This window comes from Mixophyes fleayi, chromosome 4, assembly GCF_038048845.1.
Source record: "Mixophyes fleayi isolate aMixFle1 chromosome 4, aMixFle1.hap1, whole genome shotgun sequence".
In the NCBI taxonomy this organism is placed as follows: Eukaryota; Metazoa; Chordata; class Amphibia; order Anura; family Limnodynastidae; genus Mixophyes; species Mixophyes fleayi.
This window is the reverse complement of record NC_134405.1, coordinates 126,929,318-126,952,265: the sequence shown is the minus strand read 5'-3', so window position 1 is coordinate 126,952,265 and position 22,948 is coordinate 126,929,318. Positions and strand designations below refer to the sequence as shown.

The window sequence follows — 22,948 nt, the reverse complement described above, 5'->3', positions numbered from 1 at the left end:
CACCATCACCACTTCTGTGTTTTACTTACCTTTCTATTGCGCGCTGCTCCTCCTCCGTCAGTCCAGATGTAAAGAAAAAAAAAAAAAAAGAAAGAGTCACGTGATCGCTCGTCGGGTCCCGGCAGCCTCTCCTCCTCTCTCTATCACTGAGACACTGAGAGGAGAAGAGGCTGCCGGGACCCGATTCGCGGCACCCCCCCCCTCCCCTGACTCGCGGCATCCCCCCCCCCCCCCCCCGCACGAGTCGCGGGGGGTGCCACGAGTCGGGGGAGGGGCCGAATTTTTTTTTTTTTTTTTTCATTTTTTTAAAAATTACTCCTGTCCCCCCCAGCTGTGCCCCCCGAGAGCCGCTAGGCCCTAGGCAGGTGCCTAGGTTGCCTAGCGGTAAATCCGGCCCTGCTGACATGGATAGCATAGCATGAGAAGTGTACAAAGTATGTGGACCCATACAAATATGGATATGAATATGTCAAACTTGATTAAGCATTCTGTAATAAATGGCAAAAGTCGAGAACGGTCCTTTAAATCAAAGGGTTAGTCTGAGAACATGTGAAACGTTTAAATTACTTATAAAATAATTTGATTGATTTAAAAAGATTTGCAATCCAGTAGTCGATAGATGTCTTCGGGGTAGGGGGGTAGGTAAATCCTGATATGTTCTCTCTTTGAGACCTATAGAAGTTAAGAGGTAGGTGGGTTCATTACTTAAATCTAGAAATGTTCACTGAGCCCCGTGTTTTGGTTCTGGTTTTGGTTTTGGATCTGGATTAAGTTTATGTTTTGGTTTTGGTAAAACTCCCTCTCATCATCCCCGTCCCCCAAGGTTACTCTCACCAGGCGTAATCTTGACACAGTTGATCCTATCAGTTTCTCCTCCTCTCTGGGCTCGCTCCTCTCCCCCATCACCTCTGTTTCTTGCCCCGATACGGCTGTCTCCTTTTACAATCGCACTCTTTCCGCTGCACTTGACTCTGTCGCCCCGGCTGTCACTGTCAAGCTTCGCCGGTCCCCGCCGCAACCGCTGCACACTAAACTTACCCGCTAACTTCAAAAATACTCCCGCAGTGCAGAACGGCTTTGGAGAAAGTCACGCACTCATGCTGACTTCCTCCACTTCAAGTTCATGCTTGCCTTTTACAGGTCAGCCCTATCCCTCTCTAAACAATATTTCTTTAAAGCTCTCATTTCTTCCCAATCCTCCAACCAGGCCCGGCGCTCCCATTAGGCAAGGTTAGGCACTTGCCTAGGGCGCCGGGCTCTGGAGGGCGCCACAGAATACTAAAAGACTTTAAAACTGTGCGGCGACCGCTGACCATACCTGTCACGGCCGCCGCACAGCATTCAGATGCATGGGGAGGTAGGGGAAGAAGCACTAGTGTCAGTGAGTGGAGGGGAGGAGACGGAACAGAGAGGCGGCGGTGGTGAGACAAGGTAAGGAGAGGAGGGAGGAGGGCGGCGATTTTTGCGGTGGGGGAGGGAGGGACGGTGATTTTTGCGGGGGGGGGGTCGCCGCTTTTTAAAAAATGCCTAGGGCGCCGTGGACCCTAGCACCGGCCCCGCCTCCATCCCCTGTCGGCTTTTTGCCACCTTCGACTCCCCTCTCCCTCTCCCTCCCACCCACGCTCTCTGCTGTCGACTTTGCTACCCACTTCACCTCCAAGATTGAGTCTATTTGTCATGACATCTCCCAGCAGTCCCTTCTTACCCCACCCTCTCCCCTCTCCATGCCCATTCTGTCCCCCTTCTCACCCTCCTCTGCTGCTGCTATCTACTTTCTCCCCTCCCCTTCTGCTAGCTCACCCTCCTTCTCTTCCTTCACTCCGGTATCTGCAGATGAAGTCCATACCCTTCTCTCTTCCTCTCCCCTCTCCACTTGCACATAGGACCCAATCCCATCCCACCTCCTCTGCTCCCTCTCTCTCAAAGCCTGCTCCCACCTTGCACACCTCCTCAACCCCTCCCTCCCCTCTGGAATCTTCCCCTCTTTGTTTAAACATGCTCTTGTCTCCCCCATACTCAAGAAACCGTCCCTTGATTCCGCCGCTCTCTCTAATTACCGCCCTATTTCGCTTCTTCCTATTGCGTCCAAACTCCTTGAACGGGTTGTCTACAACCGTCTCACCTCCTTTCTTTCCTCTCACTCACTCCTTGACCTGCTCCAATCTGGTTTTTGCCCCCTCCACTCCACTGAAACTGCCCTCACTAAGGTCACTAATTACCTTCTCCTCGCTAAATCCAATAGACACTACTCCCTTCTTAGCCTTCTTGACCTCTCTGCTGCCTTCGATACCGTTGACCACGCACTCCTTTTGCACACTCTCAAATCTATAGGCCTATGTAACACTGCCCTCTCCTTGTTTTCCTCTTACCTCACCAACCGCTCCTTCTCAGTCTCTACTCATGATTCTACATCACCCCCTCTTCCCCTACCTGTTGATGTTCCTCAAGGCTCCATTCTGGGGCCCCTGATTTTCTCCCTCTACACGTCCTCCCTTGGTGTCCTCATCAGCTCTTTTGGCCTCCAGTACCACCTCTATGCTGATGATACCCCAATTTATCTTTCATTCCCTGACCTCTCCCATTCCCTTCTGTCTCATGTCTTCTCCTGTCTCTCGGCCATCTCATCTTGGATGTCCCAACGCTTCCTTAAACTCAATATTTCCAAGAGCGAGCTTATAGTCTTCCCCCCTGCCAGGACTTTCCCACCTACCCCCCTCTCTATTTCTGTTAATAACACTACCTTCGTTTCTGTCCCCCAAGTCCGATGCCTTGGGGTCATCCTTGATTCCTCCCTCTCATTTAAGCCTCACATTCTGTCCCTCTCAAAGTCCTGCTACTTCCACCTTTGAAATATATCTAAGAAATGTCCCTTTCTCACCACGGAAGCCACGAAAACCCTTGTTCACTCGCTTTTTATCTCTCGCCTTGACTTCTGTAAGCTTCTTCTCTCTGGCCTACCTGATTCTCGCCTTGATCCTCCTAAGTCTATCCTCAATGCTGCTGCCCGCCTCATTTTTATCTCCCGCTCTGTATCTGCAGTCTCCCTCCAACAGTCACTACGTTGGCTCCCCATACCCTGCAGAATTAAATTTAAACTCCTCACCCTCACTTTTAAAGCTCTTAGTCAATCCTTCCCTCCCTACATCTCAAATCTCATCTCTACCTACACTCCTACCCGTCCCCTCCGCTCTGCCTCTGACCGCCACCTCACTACTTCACTGATCACCTCCTCTCACTCTCGTCTTCAGGACTTTGCCCGGGATGCTCCCCTGCTGTGGAATGAACTTCCACGTTCCAGCAGGTTAGCATCTACTCTCAAAGGCTTCAAGCGTGCCCTTAAGACTTTTCTTTATTCAAGTCTATCAGTCCTCCTCCTAACTTCCTTGTCCTGGCTCTCTCCCCCAGTTAGTACCACCCTTTTTGTGTCTCCCCCTTTATGATGTAAGCTCTCATGAGCAGGGCCCTCTTTCCTTGTGTGCTCCTTCTACTGCTCATTCGCCCTCTGTACCTCTTGGCCTGCTTAGCTAGCCCTGTTTTCTTATGCTTTGGCCTTCTTCTTGCTGATTTCTACCATCCCTTTCACTATCTGTCAGATATAATCTGATTTGCTTTACCCGGTCACCTGTGTTTGTATATATTTTTGTATCATGTTGTGTCTTGGTTCTGTTTTCTGTATATGTAATGTATGGCGCTGCGGACCCTTTGTGGCGCCTTATAAGTCAAAGATAATAATAATAATACTTATCATATAGATCCTCAAACGATTAAATAGGGATCCGGCAGTAGGTAAAAGGTGAAGCGCCACTGTATCGATCACTGAATAAGAAGGAAAACTTCTCTGTGCATCATTTCTAACAGTGCTCCGATTCAGCGCCCAGGGTGCCTTGCAGTGACGTTGTAATCTCTACCTCCAGTCCTTCAGCGTCTTATGGTAATTGGCTCTCTCTCATAGGTCCATGTATCCGATTATGTTTAAGAGTGTTTAAAAAAGACAAAAACACATAGGGCCTGATTCATTAAGTAACTTAAATTAAGAAGTTTCTTATTTAAGTCTCCCGGACAAAACTAAGTTACAATGCAAGGGGTGAAAATTAGTTTTCTGTTTTGCAAATAAGTTAAATACTGACTGTTTTTTCATGTAGCACACAAATATCAACTTTAAATTTCAGTGTACAAATAAGCTATCAAGTATTTGTGCGCTACGTGAAAAAACAGTCAGTATTTAACTTATGTGCAAAACAGAAAACTAATTTTCACCCCTTGCATTGTAACTTAGTTTTGTCCGGGAGACTTAAATAAGAAACTTCTTAATTTAAGTTCCTTAATGAATCAGGGCCATAGTGTCTTATCTTCAAGCAACAAAGGTATTTCTTTTATTAAAATACAAGGTGGACTCGTACCTGATTACAGTTGCAATGCGCATAAAATACATCAAGCTCTTCCCGGGTCGGGCTGAAATCAACATGCGGCAAACAGTACACAGGAAACAGTCCAAATGTGACATTCAAAAATTTCCCACTAAACCATCAACGTGTTTCAGCTCACTCTGAGCCTTTTTTTAGATAGTGGTGGATAAAAATCCAGACATTTATATACACTGACTCCTATAGAATAACCGTATATAAATATATTAGTTTGACAAGCTGTTTACATAAATCAAATCAAATAAAACAAAATCTTTAATCATGAGTTCAAAACCATTTTAATTTGAAATCCAAGTTTAACCCTCTAGGGGAAAGTGTATTTAAACGGTGGATCCATTTCATTTCACACTTAGCTAGACTGATAGAGGAGTCTTTTCGTCTCCAATTATAATCAATTCTATCAATAGCCCAATTTTTTAAGCCTGCAACTGAACAATTATGACATTTTTTTTAAAATGAGCAGACACTGAGTGGTTCTCAAAACCCTTCCTGATATTGCGAAGGTGTTCAGTTAATCTGATCTTTAGAGGACGGGAAGTGCGGCCAACATAAAAGAGTCCGCATTTACATTGCCCTAGATCTCTTAGTTGTATAGGAGCGCTTGTCAGTTCCTCATTATTTGTTGTTATATTGTATGCTTGGGGCTTAATAGGTGTCTCTGCCCAGAGGTAGCTACAAGCAGCTGTGAAGTGGAGAGCCATAAATTGATTCTTCTTTTTTGCTTATTTTAGTATATAGCACATGTAGGTAACATTGGCACACGCCAGTAGCTGAAAGGAAAAGTGGTGCAAGATGGAATTGTCTCTGGGCCCTCCCACCCATCCTTCTGTTGCATAGGCAAACCGAGGGGGGTCCAAGTGCCTGGAAACCCCCCTCCAAGCCCGGGGAACTGTATAATTGAGGTGGCTGGACCCTGCCCACCCTTCACACAGCTTTGCTTGAAAAGGGAGAGCTGCGTGCACCTAACAGTAGTGCACGCAGCATTGCCCATGTATATTATAGAGATAGGTAGAGCTGGAGAGCAGCCAAGCACTGTCTAATATTATAGCCATGCCCCCATGCATGCTGGTCACGCACACTGGTGGCGTGTTTTGGAAACCCCCTCTACAAATCCTGCGTTTGCCCCTGTGTTGGATCTTAAAAAGGACATGCATACTTTAACAAACCAAGCACTTCAGTGACAAGGAGTGTCACTTTTGTGGCTGAAATGCTTGGTTTGTTTGCACCCCCACAAAACAAGCTAACAATGGGCTTAAGGCACCTAAGCTATCAGTACTGTTAATGAACTCTACAGTGACAAGTCATACACCAGTGGAAGCAGTTCTTGCCAGTGATAATAAGAAGGCCATTGTCATGCCTGGGCATAAGACCAAAAAATCCACCTCTTATGTGTGGAATTATTTTTACCCAAATCCTGACAACAGTTGTCTAGCCATTGGTAGCATTGCAAAGCCACAGTCATAGAGGTAGGGACCTTAACCATCTAGGATCCTCATCCATGTTACGCCATTTGAAGCGAGTTCATGCAAAGCTCTTGTGAAAATCAGAAACTCATGCTAAAAAAATAACAACAAGCAGTCCAGCATCAGCTACCTCCCTTCTCTCAGCTAGATCACAGCACCTACAATCTACACCCACAACACCTTCATCATCAATATTCTCATTAGTGATCGTAGTTAGTCCTGCATCCAAGTTGCTAAGGCTAGATGACTCCTCCAGTATCCAGGATTCTTCAGAAGAATCCTTGAGCTTCAGACCCCTGCTGCTGCTGCTGGATCTTTATCCCAGAAGTAGACCAAGAAGAAGACTACTAGCAGTTTACAAAAATTGACTGTTAAACAATCCTTTGCAAGAGGAAGCAAGTATGGAAGCTGTCACCCAGTCGCAAAACGGATCACAGACACCATGGCGACAATGCTAGTATTAGATCTGCACTATTAATGCAATATCCACTATTAATGCAGCTGGTTTTTAGACAGTTACTTGAGGTGGTGTGTCCCCGTTACCAAATTCCATCACGGCACTGTTTCAGTAGAAAAGCTATTCCTCACCTCTACCAGAAGGTTCGTAATAATGTTATTATTGGGCTGCAAAATGCCATTCTACCCACTGTACACATAACCACAGATATATGGACAAGCGAAACTCAGCAAACTAAAGATTATATGACTGTGACAGCCCACTGGGTTGGTGATTCGTCTTCACCAGCGGGAACAGCAGCTGCATCTACCCAAGTATGTCACATTTGTCAGAGGAAGGCTACTCTGTGTATCACTGGCTTCACTAAGAGGCATACAGCTGACAATCTGTTCCAAAAACTAAGGGATGTCATTGCAACATGGCTCATCCTGCTTGGACTCTCAGGATATGTCATTTCTGACAACGCCACCAATATTGTGAGAGCATTACAGCTGGGTGAATTGCATCACATTTCCTGTTTTGCTCACACAATATACTTGGTGGTGCAGAGCTTTTCTATAAAGGACAGGGACGTGCAGAAGTTGCTGTCTGTGGCCTGTAAAATATCTGGACATTTCCGACATTCAGCATCAGCGGATAGGAGATTGCAGCAGCTGCAAGAGCAATTTAATCTGCTCTGCCACCAACTGAAGCAAGAGGTGGTGACAAGGTGGAATTCCACCCTGTATATGCTTCTGCAGGTGGAAGAACAGCGAAAAGCCATCCATGCTTACTCCACAAGCCATGACATTGGGAAAGGAGGGGGATGTATTTTAGCCAAACGCAGTGGAGAATACTTTCTGTGTTGTGCAAGGTGCTGAAACCTTTCAAAATAGTCACCTGTGAAGAGAGTTCAGACACTGCTAGCTTCAGTCAATTGATCCCCTTAATTAGACTTTTGGAAAAGCAGCTTGAGAAACTGAAAAGGGAGATTAAACAAAGCAATTACGCTAAGTATGTCGGACTTGTAGACCAAATACTTTATTCGCTTCGCCAGGATCCAAAAGTTGTCAAAATCTTGAAATCGGATCACTACATTTTGGCGTTGTGCTTGATCCTCGGTTTAAGAGTTATGGGCCTTATTCATTAAGGATCTTAAATGAAGAGGATCCTTATTTCAGTCTCCTGGACAAAACCATGTTACAATGCAAGGGGTGCAAATGAGTGCTCTGTTTTGCACATAAGTTAAATACTGACTGTTTTTTCATGTAACACACAAATACTTGATAGCTTATTTGTACACTGAAATTTAAAGTCGATATGTGTGTGTTACATGAAACATTGTTACCTTGTTTTGTGGGGGCCCAAACAAATCAAGAACTTCAGCCACAAAGAGTGGCACTTTTGTGGCTGAAGTGCTTGGTTAGTTAAAGTGTGCATGTCCTTTTTTAGATCCAACATAAGGGTGGATGGGAGGGCCCAAGGACAGTTCCATCTTGCACAACTTTTCTGCCACTGCTGTGTGTCAATGTGTCCTAGATGTGCTAGGAACTGCCGTGTGTTTGAGTCATTGCTCTGTCGCTTAGCATCCAGCCAGGTTGCTGCAGTATTTGTCCAAAAGTGTATGAAAATAATATTGTAACCTGTGAGGTGGTCATAATTGAATGCAAATCACTTGAAATTAGTGTTATTGAGGTTAATAATGATTAGAGATGGGCGGGTCCGGTTCTCCGAGAACCGAACCCACCCGAACTTTGGGTATCCGAGTACCGAGCTGAGCAGCTCGGTACTCTCCCGCCCGTTCCGAATCCAAATCGAGGCCGAACGTCATTGTGACGTTGTCGGATCTCGGGGCTCGGTTCTCGCGATACTTCAACTTTATAAATACACGCCTCCACAGCAATCCATCGCCATTTGACAGAGGGAGAGAGCAGGGTGTAGTCATAGGCTAATTAGAGCAGGGACAGAGAATACAATATTGTTCTTGCAATTGCTCTAACCAAAATCGCTAGTGCAGAGAGGAGGATAGAGGTTTATTATTTTTTCTTCATATTTGGCACTCCCCAGCGCTTTTGGGGTGTCCCCCATAATTGTGCATAAATATTTCTGGCTGTCAAAAGTCATATCTGTCAGCAGTATCTACTAAATAATTTTTAGCACTCCTCAGTGCTTTTGGGGTGTCCTCCCTAATTGTGCCTTAATATTAATGGCTGTCAAAAGTCATAACTGTCAGCAGTATCTACTAAATAATTTTTAGCACTCCTCAGTGCTTTTGGGGTGTCCTCCCTAATTGTGCATTAATATTTCTGGCTGTCAAAAGTCATATCTGTCAGCAGTATCTACTAAATAATTTTTAGCACTCCTCAGTGCTTTTGGGGTGTCCTCCCTAATTGTGCATTAATATTTCTGGCTGTCAAAAGTCATATCTGTCAGCAGTATCTACTAAATAATTTTTAGCACTCCTCAGTGCTTTTGGGGTGTCCTCCCTAATTGTGTATTAATATTTCTGGCTGTCAAAAGTCATATCTGTCAGCAGTATCTACTAAATATTTTTTAGCACTCCTCAGTGCTTTTGGGGTGTCCTCCCTAATTGTGCATTAATATTTCTGGCTGTCAAAAGTCATATCTGTCAGCAGTATCTACTAAATAATTTTTAGCACTCCTCAGTGCTTTTGGGGTGTCCTCCCTAATTGTGTATTAATATTTCTGGCTGTCAAAAGTCATATCTGTCAGCAGTATCTACTAAATAATTTTTAGCACTCCTCAGTGCTTTTGGGGTGTCCTCCCTAATTGTGCATTAATATTTCTGGCTGTCAAAAGTCATATCTGTCAGCAGTATCTACTAAATATTTTTTAGCACTCCCCAGTGGTTTGCGCTCAGAATGGATTCAAAGCAGTCCACATATGATCTGAATGAGCAACCAGGTTCTGTCACCAGTCCTGATGTTAGTGTTCCCAGTACGTCATCTGGCCAAGGCGATGTCAAACAACAGAGTGTTTTCAAATTAGTGCAAAAAACAAAAACCAAAAAAAAATTTACTGTATTGAAGCGAAAAAGAAGTGTAACTGAGCAAAAGTTAAGTGACGATAAAAAAAAAATTGCAAGCATGCCATTCTACACACGCAGTGGCAAAGAGAGAATGAGGCCTTCACCTTTGGCTATTAGTGGCAGATCCCAAAAAGTTACCCAGCCTACAATTGGTGCACAACTACTGTTACGCGTCAAAGCCGAGCTGCAAGATAACAGTGAGGCATTACAGGAGAATATTTGCTCTGATTCACAAAAAACAACAATCCCTGTGGAGAGTCCATCCAACAGTGGGATGTCTAATCGTGAGCATTCTGCTGATGTGTGCCTTAATAGCCCGAGTGTAGCCGGTGATACCCAAATTGAGGATGCCACTTTGGAATTAGAAGAGGATGAGGGGGAGATTTGTGTAGGCGACGAGGGCGCTAATGAGGATGTTGATGAGGATGAGGTTGTTTGTGTAAGTCCTGCACCAGTGGCAGCAGTTCTGGCACGTGACAAGAAAAAGGCCATTGTCATGCCTGGGCATAAAACAAAAAAATCCACTTCTTATGTGTGGAATTATTTCTACCCAAATCCAGACAACAATTGTATAGCCATTTGTAGTGTATGTCAAGCCACAGTCAGTCGAGGGAGGGACCTTAACCATCTTGGAACCTCGTCTATGTTACGCCATTTAACGAGAGTTCATGGCAAAGTGTTGGGAAAAGCTGAAAGTTCTTCCCAAAAGAATACAAGCACTCCCTCATCAGCTAAGACCCTCCGCTCACCGACATACCGACAGCTACAAAATACACCCACCACACCATCCTCATCAATATCCTCAGTAGCGCTCGGAGTTAGCCCGGCATCCCACTTAAGGCTGGATGACTCCGGCACTATTATTGATTCCTCTGAAGAAAGCGTTAGTCCTGCTGCTGCTGTTGCTGCTGCTGGGGGTGAATCGTCATCCCAGAGGCAGGTTAATAAAATGAGCAGTCCTACATTTCAGCAATTAACTGTGAAACAATCATTTGCGAAGGGAAGCAAAAATGACAGCAGTCACCCAGTCGCCAAGCGAATCACAGACGCCATGGCTGCAATGTTAGTGTTAGATCTGCGTCCAATCTCCACAATAAATGCAGCTGGTTTTTCACAGTTAATTGAGGTTTTGTGTCCGCGTTACAGAATTCCATCGCGACACCATTTCTCCCGTAAAGCTATTCCACAACAATACCAAAAAGTGTGTAAAAATGTAGAGATTGCGCTGAAAAATGCCATTCTGCCCACTGTTCACTTAACCACAGATATGTGGACAAGTGGAAGTGGCCAAACCAAAGACTATATGACTGTGACAGCCCACTGGGTTGGTCATTCACCTTCACCAGCAGGAACAGCAGCAGCATGTACACCACTACGTAACATTTGTCACAGGCAGGCCACTCTTTGTATCACCGGCTTCACTAACAGGCATACGGCTGACAATTTGTTACGCAAACTGAGAGATGTGATTGATGCATGGCTTATACCACTCGGACTCTCCCCAGGGTATGTCATTTCAGATAACGCCAACAATATTGTCACTCACCGGACCGTGAGTGCCTCTTCCCGGACATTTAGGAACCGTGGCCGTCCACCATCCTGAGGGTCTGCGCATGCGCAGCCCTTTTCTATACTTCAGTGTATACTCCTTTAACTTAATTGGCAGATCAGGCAACCTCCCTATATTAAGCACCTGTGGTCACCACCACGTTGCCTGATCTTGGAGTCTCATTCCTCATGAGTCTCTGAAGGTGTTCCTGTATTACTCGTTTATTCAGCGCTGCTGATTCCTGTGGTTTCCAAACCACTTCTACTACTGTGGTTCCATACCACTTCTACCATCAACTGTATCATCATGACTGTTTGCTGATTCCTATCCGCTGCCTCCGTGCACTACAGTCTTCTACACCACTTCAATGTTATTTTATATCAATGTGACTGTTTGCTCATTGCTATCCGCTGCCTCCGTGCACTCCAGCTTTTACCTCACTCACCTGCTTCTCATCAAGTCTGTTTGCTGATTTCTATCCGCTGCCTCCGTGCACTACAGTCTCCTGCTTGCAACTCGCCTGTGTTCAACATCGTGACTGCCAGCTGACTACTATCCGCTGCCTCTGTGCACTACAGTCTCCTGCTTGCAACTCGCCTGTGTTCAACATCGTGACTGCCAGCTGTCTACTATCCGCTGCCTCTGTGCACTACAGTCTCCTGCTTGCAACTCGCCTGTGTTCAACATCGTGACTGCCAGCTGACTACTATCCGCTGCCTCTGTGCACTACAGTCTCCTGCTTGCAACTCGCCTGTGTTCAACATCGTGACTGCCAGCTGACTACTATCCGCTGCCTCTGTGCACTACAGTCTCCTGCTTGCAACTCGCCTGTGTTCAACATCGTGACTGCCAGCTGATTACTATCCGCTGCCTCCGTGCACTACATTCTCATCTCATCTTTGCTGTGGCTTCCTCGAGACTGCCGCTTTTCATTACCATCTGCTACACTTCGTGATCTACTGCTCCTGCCCTGCGCTGCACTCCTGTTTCCCATCGCTGTTGGTTCCTGTGGTTGCTACTGGTTACCTCCGTGTGCCGCTGAGTCCTGCCGCTGTGGTCAGCGCTATCGTCCATCTCCTGCTGATCCACTCTCCACGCCTTCACGTGTTCCACTGGTCTCTACCCTCCTGTCAGCATTGGATTTGTATCTCTTCTACTACCCTCTGCTGGATCATCTCCATTCTCCTGGGTTTCCTATGAGTCCAGTTCCACGTGTTGCTAACTCCTGTGGATTCGTGTCCCTGTCGGTCTACTCACCTGTGCGCTGCACCTGCTAGACCGCTGCTTCTCCTATCCAGGGACTTCCTATCCAGTCGGCCTCCAGCCGCTCAGGTACCGCTGCAATCCCATCTGACTGCTACTGCTGAACCACGGTATGCATACTTCTCATTGACTGTGCTGTGTATTGCATATCTTGCTGGACTGTGTTTGGTTCTCTCTGGAGTCTGCTATCCGCTGAGTCTATTGCCATCATTGACTGTGTTATCATTGTGCTGGACTACTTCAAGAGACTTTCTAGATTGCAGACCTGATCAGTCATTTACATATATATATACCTATATTGTGCAATTACTGTGGATCGTGTATAAGGTGCCTGTGTATATCCTGTGTTGCAGTCTTCCCCCGTGCACCTCCTCACATATATATTCAGTGGTACAACTTGCTGATGTCAGACCACTGATCCCTGTTTCCGGTATCACCTGTTCCATTATCCTCTCACATAGCAGTGGTACAACTTGCTACCGCAGACCACTGACTACCTGGATACCTCCACTTGGATTCCATTCCTTCACTCAGACAGCGGTACAACTTGCTACCCGCAGACCGCTGACTCTCATCACCTCCTTGTTTCTGTTGGACATTCCTCCTCACTATAGCAGTGGTGCAACTTGCTATCGCAGACCACTGACCGCCTTCACGTGTCCTTGTCCATACAGTTCCTTGTGTATCTTTACCTCATTATTACCAGTGTTGCTAGTCATAGACTTTCCTGAGCATCTCATCGGCCATCATTTCATGTTCCGTGATCACCCAGCTACCAGAGTACCCTATTACCATCTACATTGCTCTGGTAAGCCTACCATCTGGTGATCCCTGGGTAAAGACTCCTAGTGCCCGTGACAGTAAGATCAGGCCATGACAGACCCAGATGTGGAACCTACCGCCAAAGAGATGCTGCAACATCTGGTTAGCCGTGTGGAGCAACAGGATGCCCGCCAACAGCTGTTACTTCAGTGTTATCAGTCATTAACCTCCCAAGGAACATCTGGACAGACTGTGACAGCTACTACTGAAGCTCCTGTGCTTTCCTCCGTTTCCCCATTGCCATCCCAGGTGTCTATAGCTTCCACGCTTCACCTGCCTACTCCGTCAAAGTACGATGGAGACCCCAAAACTTGTAGGGGTTTCCTTAACCAATGTTCAGTCCATTTTGAGCTCCAACCTCAAAATTTTTCTACCCATCGTTCCAGAGTGGCCTATCTTATCTCTTTGTTTTCAGGACAAGCCCTGGCTTGGGCCTCCCCTCTGTGGGAGAGGAACGATCCAATATTACAAGATAGTGCCAAATTCATTTCTACATTCCGAAGTGTGTTCGATGAACCAGGTCGTGTGACCTCCGCTGCTTCCAGCATCCTCCGTCTGCGACAAGGATCTCATACTGTAGGCCAGTACGTCATTCAATTTAGGATCTTAGCCTCTGAACTTCAGTGGAACACTGAAGCCCTAGTTGCCGCCTTCTGGCAGGGGCTTTCCGATAAAATTAAAGATGCACTGACTACCCAAGAGCTTCCCTCGTCACTTGAAGATTTGATCTCTCTATGCCATCGTGTTGATATGAGATTTCGTGAAAGAGAGGCTGAGAAAACGACTTCTGCTAAAGCACCTTTTCGCTCTAACCCTCAATTTCGTCCAGTGTCACCCGCTGTGATTCCCATGGAGATAGGACGTTCCAAGTTATCTTCTGAGGAGAGGAAACGAAGAGTCAAGAATAGACTCTGTATCTATTGTGCTGATTCCACTCATGTCCTCAGCTCCTGCCCTAAGAGATCGGGAAATGCCAGGCCCTAACTAGTTCTGGAGAGGTGAAGTTAGGGTCCCTGGAGTCCTCTCCATCGTCTATGAAATCTAAAGTCTGCGCTTTTGATGTGACTATTTCCTTTGCTACCAAGACCTTTGAGTCACAGGCATTGATTGATTCCGGAGCAGCAGGAAATTTTATTTCCAAATCGTTAGTTAATCAATGGTCTCTACCAATGATTACCTTAAAAACTCCCATTACTGTGACGGCTATCGATGGATCACGTCTCATCAACGGTCTCATCACCCAGAGTACGTCTCCAGTAACCCTTCAGATTGGTGCTCTGCATCATGAAGAGATATCGTTTTTAATTCTTCCTGTTACGACAAGTCCGATTGTCCTAGGCCTTCCATGGCTTCAGTGTCACTCTCCCCAGATTGACTGGCGCACCCCTCAAGTCACGTCTTGGGGGCCTGAATGTCACCATCATTGCCTTTCCCAAGTCATTCCTCTCAATGTACAGCAAGCTTCCATCTCAGCTATTTCACCGGGACTCCCTCCTCAATATGCTTCATTTACCGATGTTTTTGATAAAGCTCAGTCTGAACGTCTTCCTCCTCATCGTTCTTGGGATTGTCCGATTGATCTTCTTCCTGGCAAGACTCCTCCCAGGGGCCGGGTCTATCCACTCTCGTTACCTGAAACTCAAGCTACATCTGAATATATACGGGAGAACCTCCAGCGTGGGTTCATTCGACCTTCCACCTCGCCCGCTGGAGCTGGGTTCTTCTTTGTCAAAAAGAAGGATGGATCATTACGCCCTTGTATAGATTTTCGTGGACTCAATGCCATTACTATCAAGAATCGGTATCCCATTCCGTTGATCACTGAGCTATTTGACCGCATCAAGGGAGCCCGTATTTTTACTAAGTTGGATCTTCGTGGTGCCTACAATTTAATCAGAATCCGTTCCGGTGACGAATGGAAGACGGCGTTTAACACCAGAGACGGGCATTACGAATATCTGGTAATGCCTTTCGGGCTATGTAATGCTCCCGCTGTTTTTCAGGGCTTCATCAATGAGATTTTTCGGGACTTATTATATGTATGTGTCGTCGTCTACCTGGACGACATATTGATTTTTTCACAGGACCTGCCTTCTCACCACCAACATGTGGCAGAAGTCCTCTCCAGGCTACGGAAAAATTCGTTGTTCTGTAAATTAGAAAAATGTTCATTCGAATTACCCCAGATTCCATTCTTGGGGTATATTGTTTCCGGAGTTGGTCTGAAGATGGATCCTGACAAAGTAAATGCTGTACTACATTGGCCCCAGCCAACTACTCTTCGTGCGATCCAGCGTTTTTTAGGTTTTGCCAATTACTATAGACGCTTCATTCAAGACTTTTCTTCCATTGCATCTCCTATTGTGGCCCTGACTCGAAAAGGGGCTAATCCTAAGCAATGGTCTACTGAGGCTATTCAAGCCTTTCAAACATTAAAAGAGTCCTTCTCTTCGGCTCCAATCCTTCGTCAGCCTGATGTGACACTCCCCTTTTTTCTAGAAGTAGATGCCTCTAATGTGGGCTTAGGAGCTATTCTCTCCCAACGCTCGGAACAGCAAAAATTCCACCCTTGTGCCTTCTATTCTCGGGGTCTCCTACCCGCAGAGAAGAATTATACCATCGGAGACAAGGAATTACTGGCTATCAAAGCCGCATTAGAGGAATGGAGATACTTGTTGGAGGGAGCTCGCCATCCGGTGACGATCTTCACGGATCATAAGAACTTGTCATATCTCCAGTCTGCCCAATGCTTGAACCCTCGTCAAGCAAGATGGTCTCTTTTCTTTTCCCGTTTTGAATTAATAATTACCTTCAAACCAGCTGCCAAAAACAAAAAAGCTGATGCCTTATCTAGAGCCTTTGTTACGTCCTCTGATATAGAAGAGGTTTCCAACCATACCATTCTAGACCCCAAATGTATTTCACTGGCTGCTTCATCCACCAAAACGCTACCATTTGGGAAAACCCTCGTGCCTCCTACTCTAAGGAGGAAAATCCTTTCGTGGTTCCATGCCTCTCGTTTTTCTGGACACGCCGGTGAACACAAGACTTTTGAGATCCTCTCTCGAAGTTACTGGTGGCCTTCAATGAGGAGAGACGTCAAAGAGTTCATTGCTTCCTGTGAATTATGTTCGCAATTCAAATCCTCCCGCAGAACCCCAGCAGGGTTGCTGCGACCACTACCCATTCCGTCCAAACCATGGACCCATATTAGTATGGATTTCGTTACTGACTTACCACCTAGTAAGAACCATAACACTATTTGGGTGGTAGTGGACAGATTTTCGAAGATGGCTCATTTCATCCCTCTGTCTGGTTTGCCTTCCTCGTCTATCCTGGCTGAACATTTCATTAAAGAGATCTTCCGTATCCATGGATGTCCATCTGAGATTGTGTCTGATAGAGGAGTACAATTCGTGTCCAGATTCTGGCGAGCCCTTTGTAAAACCTTGGGCATACGATTAGCACTCTCATCTTCTTACCATCCACAATCCAATGGACAAACCGAACGTGTCAATCAAGATCTTGAGACTTTTATAAGGATATTTTCATCAGCCAATCAAGACAACTGGGTAGAGTTACTCCCTTGGGCTGAGTTCGCCCATAACAACATGTACCATGAGTCATCATCCAAAACTCCATTCTTTGTGGTCTACGGTCACCATCCGTCTTTTCCGGAATTTCCTGCCCTCCCGCCCACCCAAGTTCCTGCGGTGGAAACGGTTTGTCAGACCTTTAAAAATATCTGGTCTCAGGTCAGAACCTGTTTAAAGAAGACATCTGTCAAATATAAATCTTTCGCTGATAAGAAGAGGCGGGCTATTCCACCACTAAAAATTGGAGATCGTGTCTGGTTATCCACAAAAAATATTCGTTTGAAGGTTCCATCCATGAAATTCGCCCCTCGTTTTATTGGTCCATATAGGATCATTCAAGTTATCAATCCAGTATGTGTGAAACTCCTTCTTCCTAAGAGTCTTCGGATTTCTAATGCCTTCCATGTATCTTTACTCAAACCTCTTATTATCAACCGTTTTTCAACTCCTCCCTCAGCTCCGCAGCCAGTTCAAGTTCACCAGGAGGAGGATTTTGAGATTACCGAGGTACTAGATGCAAAAATTTCGCGAGGAGTCCTCCATTTCCTCGTTCATTGGAAGGGCTTTGGTCCTGAGGAGCGCTCTTGGATCAAAGCTGAAGATCTTAATGCTCCTGCCCTTTTGAAGAAGTTTTACTCCAAAAATCCGGACAAGCCCGGTTCCAGGCGTTCTGTGCCCACCTTTAAAAGGGGGGGTACTGTCACTCACCGGACCGTGAGTGCCTCTTCCCGGACATTTAGGAACCGTGGCCGTCCACCATCCTGAGGGTCTGCGCATGCGCAGCCCTTTTCTATACTTCAGTGTATACTCCTTTAACTTAATTGGCAGATCAGGCAACCTCCCTATATTAAGCACCTGTGGTCACCACCACGTTGCCTGATCTTGGAGTCTCATTCCTCATGAGTCTCTGAAGGTGTTCCTGTATTACTCGTTTATTCAGCGCTGCTGATTCCTGTGGTTTCCAAACCACTTCTACTACTGTGGTTCCATACCACTTCTACCATCAACTGTATCATCATGACTGTTTGCTGATTCCTATCCGCTGCCTCCGTGCACTACAGTCTTCTACACCACTTCAATGTTATTTTATATCAATGTGACTGTTTGCTCATTGCTATCCGCTGCCTCCGTGCACTCCAGCTTTTACCTCACTCACCTGCTTCTCATCAAGTCTGTTTGCTGATTTCTATCCGCTGCCTCCGTGCACTACAGTCTCCTGCTTGCAACTCGCCTGTGTTCAACATCGTGACTGCCAGCTGACTACTATCCGCTGCCTCTGTGCACTACAGTCTCCTGCTTGCAACTCGCCTGTGTTCAACATCGTGACTGCCAGCTGTCTACTATCCGCTGCCTCTGTGCACTACAGTCTCCTGCTTGCAACTCGCCTGTGTTCAACATCGTGACTGCCAGCTGACTACTATCCGCTGCCTCTGTGCACTACAGTCTCCTGCTTGCAACTCGCCTGTGTTCAACATCGTGACTGCCAGCTGACTACTATCCGCTGCCTCTGTGCACTACAGTCTCCTGCTTGCAACTCGCCTGTGTTCAACATCGTGACTGCCAGCTGATTACTATCCGCTGCCTCCGTGCACTACATTCTCATCTCATCTTTGCTGTGGCTTCCTCGAGACTGCCGCTTTTCATTACCATCTGCTACACTTCGTGATCTACTGCTCCTGCCCTGCGCTGCACTCCTGTTTCCCATCGCTGTTGGTTCCTGTGGTTGCTACTGGTTACCTCCGTGTGCCGCTGAGTCCTGCCGCTGTGGTCAGCGCTATCGTCCATCTCCTGCTGATCCACTCTCCACGCCTTCACGTGTTCCACTGGTCTCTACCCTCCTGTCAGCATTGGATTTGTATCTCTTCTACTACCCTCTGCTGGATCATCTCCATTCTCCTGGGTTTCCTATGAGTCCAGTTCCACGTGTTGCTAACTCCTGTGGATTCGTGTCCCTGTCGGTCTACTCACCTGTGCGCTGCACCTGCTAGACCGCTGCTTCTCCTATCCAGGGACTTCCTATCCAGTCGGCCTCCAGCCGCTCAGGTACCGCTGCAATCCCATCTGACTGCTACTGCTGAACCACGGTATGCATACTTCTCATTGACTGTGCTGTGTATTGCATATCTTGCTGGACTGTGTTTGGTTCTCTCTGGAGTCTGCTATCCGCTGAGTCTATTGCCATCATTGACTGTGTTATCATTGTGCTGGACTACTTCAAGAGACTTTCTAGATTGCAGACCTGATCAGTCATTTACATATATATATATACCTATATTGTGCAATTACTGTGGATCGTGTATAAGGTGCCTGTGTATATCCTGTGTTGCAGTCTTCCCCCGTGCACCTCCTCACATATATATTCAGTGGTACAACTTGCTGATGTCAGACCACTGATCCCTGTTTCCGGTATCACCTGTTCCATTATCCTCTCACATAGCAGTGGTACAACTTGCTACCGCAGACCACTGACTACCTGGATACCTCCACTTGGATTCCATTCCTTCACTCAGACAGCGGTACAACTTGCTACCCGCAGACCGCTGACTCTCATCACCTCCTTGTTTCTGTTGGACATTCCTCCTCACTATAGCAGTGGTGCAACTTGCTATCGCAGACCACTGACCGCCTTCACGTGTCCTTGTCCATACAGTTCCTTGTGTATCTTTACCTCATTATTACCAGTGTTGCTAGTCATAGACTTTCCTGAGCATCTCATCGGCCATCATTTCATGTTCCGTGATCACCCAGCTACCAGAGTACCCTATTACCATCTACATTGCTCTGGTAAGCCTACCATCTGGTGATCCCTGGGTAAAGACTCCTAGTGCCCGTGACAAATATAGTGCGAGCATTACAGCTGGGTGATTTCCAACATATTCCCTGTTTTGCTCACACCATCAACTTGGTGGTGCAGAGCTTCCTATGAAATAACCGTGAGGTGCAGGAGATGCTTTCGGTGGCCCGTAAAATTTCAGGCCATTTCAGGCATTCAGCCACAGCATGTAGGAGATTACAGCAGCTCCAAGAGCAGTTTAACTTGCCCTGCCACCAACTTAAGCAAGAGGTGGTAACTCGGTGGAATTCCACCCTGTACATGCTTCAGAGGATGGAGGAACAGCGCAAAGCCATCCAAGCATATTGCACAAGTCATGACATTGGGAAAGGAGGGGGGATGTATTTCACTCTTGCACAGTGGGGAATCCTTTCAGTGCTGTGCAAGGTGCTGAAACCATTTGAAGTTGTGACATGTGAGGTCAGTGCAGACTCTGCTAGTTTGAGCCAAGTCATTCCTTTAATTAGACTATTGGAAAAGCAGCTTGAGAAAATGAAGGAGGAGCTGAAAGCAAGCAATTCAGCAAAGTATGTTGGCCTTGTCGATCAAGTACTTAATTCGCTTCACAATGATCCTCGAGTTATTAAGATCTTGAACTCGGATCAGTACGTTTTGGCCACTGTGCTTGATCCAAGGTTTAAAACCTACATTGAGTCTTTACTTGTAAATGAGCGAGATGTGAACTTTTGCAAGGAGCTATTGCTCAGCAAGTTGGCCGCTGAACTGGGCCTCGGCTTGACGACGTGTCCTCCTTCACTTTCTCAAGCTGTTGCTCGTAAAAAATTAAATTTCCAAAAAAGAAGCAGGGAAGACACAGGGGGCAGACCAGAACAATTTAACATCTGGGCTGGTTTGAAGGATTTTTCAAAAAAATGTGTCACTTTGCCCATAACTCCATCCAATATGAGTATAAACATGCAAAGGATGGTGGAGGATTACTTTTCAAGAGGTAGTTGATATGGAAATGTCAGACAGTCCCTTTCCTTACTGGGAAGAAAAGCAGGCCATTTGGAAACCCATGTACAAACTTGCTTTGCAATACCTAAGCTGCCCACCCTCCAGTGTGTACTCTGAACGAGTGTTCAGCACAGCAGGGAACTTAGTCAGTGATCGCCGTAGAAGGTTACTTCCCAAAAATGTGGAGGAAATGATGTTTATAAAAATGAACTACATCTTCCACGAGGAAGGCCTTCACCATCCAAGACATCCAAGCACTGACTGTTCTCTAATGGCGGATTCAAGCGGCGATGAATTGATAGTCTGTGATGATGACGTACACACTGATGAGGGTGAGGATTAAGCTGAAGATGATGCCGATAACATCTTTTTAAAACTTTCTATGTAAGTGTAGGGTGCAATCTACCCCCAAAGAGGAAAGGGACTTGTGGCATTTCCATATCACATACCATCTTGAAAGGCTGCTGTTAGGGCAATTTATCCTTAAGGGTAGGGTGTCATAGACAGAGTGACCCTAAACTGGCTTTGTCCATTTTTCATAATATTGTACAGTCTATAATGGCTGAATTTTTGGGTATTTTATACAAGTGGAGGGGGGCCTAGAGAGACAGAAACCAAACTGGCTTTTTCCATGTCAATTAATATTGTACAGTCTATAATGGCTGAATTTTTTGGTATTTTATACAAGTGGAGGGGGGCCTAGAGAGACAGAAACCAAACTGTCTTTCTCCATGTCAATTAATATTGTACAGTCTATAATGGCTGAATTTTTTTAGTATTTTATACAAGTGGAGGGGGGCCTAGAGAGACAGAAACCAAACTGGCTTTCTCCATGTCAATTAATATTGTACAGTCTATAATGGCTGAATTTTTTGGTATTTTATACAAGTGGAGGGGGGCCTTGAGAGACAGAAACCAAACTGGCTTTTTCCATTTCTTTACATATTTAACTATAAGTGTAGGGTGTAATATACATTCAAAGATGATGGCTGCATTGCCAATATGCATAGATGGAGAGGAAGACAATCTGTTTTGTGTGTAGAATAGGCCTACCAACAAAGAATTAAACTGTTTTTTTGGATGATTTATTACCTCAACAATTAGATTACTTGTCTCTAAAACAGTTGGAGCACTAAATTGGGTTAATTTAGGCCCAAAAACATGGATTTTCCAAAAAAAATAGCAAAACAAAACCAAACAAAACCAAAACCAAAACCAAAACACGCAATGGCGGTTTTGCAAAACCAAAACCAAAACACGACGGTAATCCAGATCCAAAACCGAATCCAAAACCAAAACACGGGGGTCAGTGACCATCTCTAATAATGATGTAGGATCAAAAAAAGAGCAAAATTATGTGATTTTAGCATATTTTAGCTAAAAAATCCAGATCCAAAACCAAAACACACAAGGGAGGTTTTGCCAAAACCAAAACCAAAACACGAAGCTAATCCAGATCCAAAACTAAAGCGAAAACCACTTCACGGGGGTCAGTGAGCATCTCTAGCAGTTAGTGTGTCCTGGAAGCTGAATGAATTAGTTTGAGGTTCAGTTTATTCAGGCTATTCAGGTTATTAACTATTATGATTGACATTCCACTTTAGGTGATGAACTGCCTGAATTCTTACTCTATGCATTTAACAGTGACCAGAATCCAAGAACACAAAACAACCTGTGGCTCTCTGGTTGTTACCAGCATGAGATAGAAACCTTGAAATTAATTAAATTAACATTATACTTTTTGTATTTCTGGGTAAATTATTTTCTTGCTTCAAGTATCGTTGACCATCTGGGAATTAAACTTTAACAGCTTCTGAAGATCCATAAACTGACTTAAGTTTACCATTTATTCCATAGTATACATTCTATGCAATAGATTAAATTAGCAGAGCAAGTGTTAAAACAATATTTTCATTTATTTCTTATAAGAGTCAGTACATTAAAGTGAATAACGGCACACAGTTAAAAATATATTTTATGCCAATCATTTAACATAAGCATTAAAATCATACCTTGAATTCCCAGTGGTTTCACCAAACAGTTCTTGTTGTCAATCACTCACAAGGCATATATTTTCTGTTTAAAATGTTTTTGAGATGATTGTAAAGAAAACACTTAGAAAAACACACAGAGGATCTGCTTTTAAGAATCATGTGACTCAATGTGGGAGGCTTGCTTCAATCAGAAAACAGAGTTCTTGGCCAGTAAAACCATAAATGGAGCAGCTGCAAATTTCCTTACAGGCTTTAGGGCAGAAATGAACTTTACATGCCTGATAAACAAGGTAGCAAGGAGCATTGCTACATGTTCAGATTACTTTTACCTGTTGTGTGGTACTGTTAAATATTCATCAACTCAGCACATTGCTCTTTCTGCTATAAACAAGCTAAGCTACAAATTATCCTGCGGATAAAAATGTAGAATGCAGTGCTAAACAGAATCCTATCAAATGCATAACACATTTTTACTACTATTGTTTTGGAATATTTTTACCACTGAAATAATGCTGTGTTTTTTGTCTTTAACTTTCCCATACCATTTGTGGCTCCAACACAC

The 22,948-nt window shown here is 45.3% G+C and overlaps 1 protein-coding gene across 1 annotated transcript in view; it reads right to left on the bottom strand.

The window, feature by feature from the left end:
- Positions 1–22,565, bottom strand: part of LOC142149957 (hydroxylysine kinase-like) — a 73,125-nt gene extending 50,560 nt beyond the window's left edge. Inside the window, exon 1 of the mRNA XM_075205233.1 lies at positions 22,405–22,565. The gene's annotated coding sequence lies outside the window, so the exon portion shown is untranslated. The remainder of the gene's footprint in view (positions 1–22,404) is intronic.
- Positions 22,566–22,948: the final 383 nt, after the last annotated feature.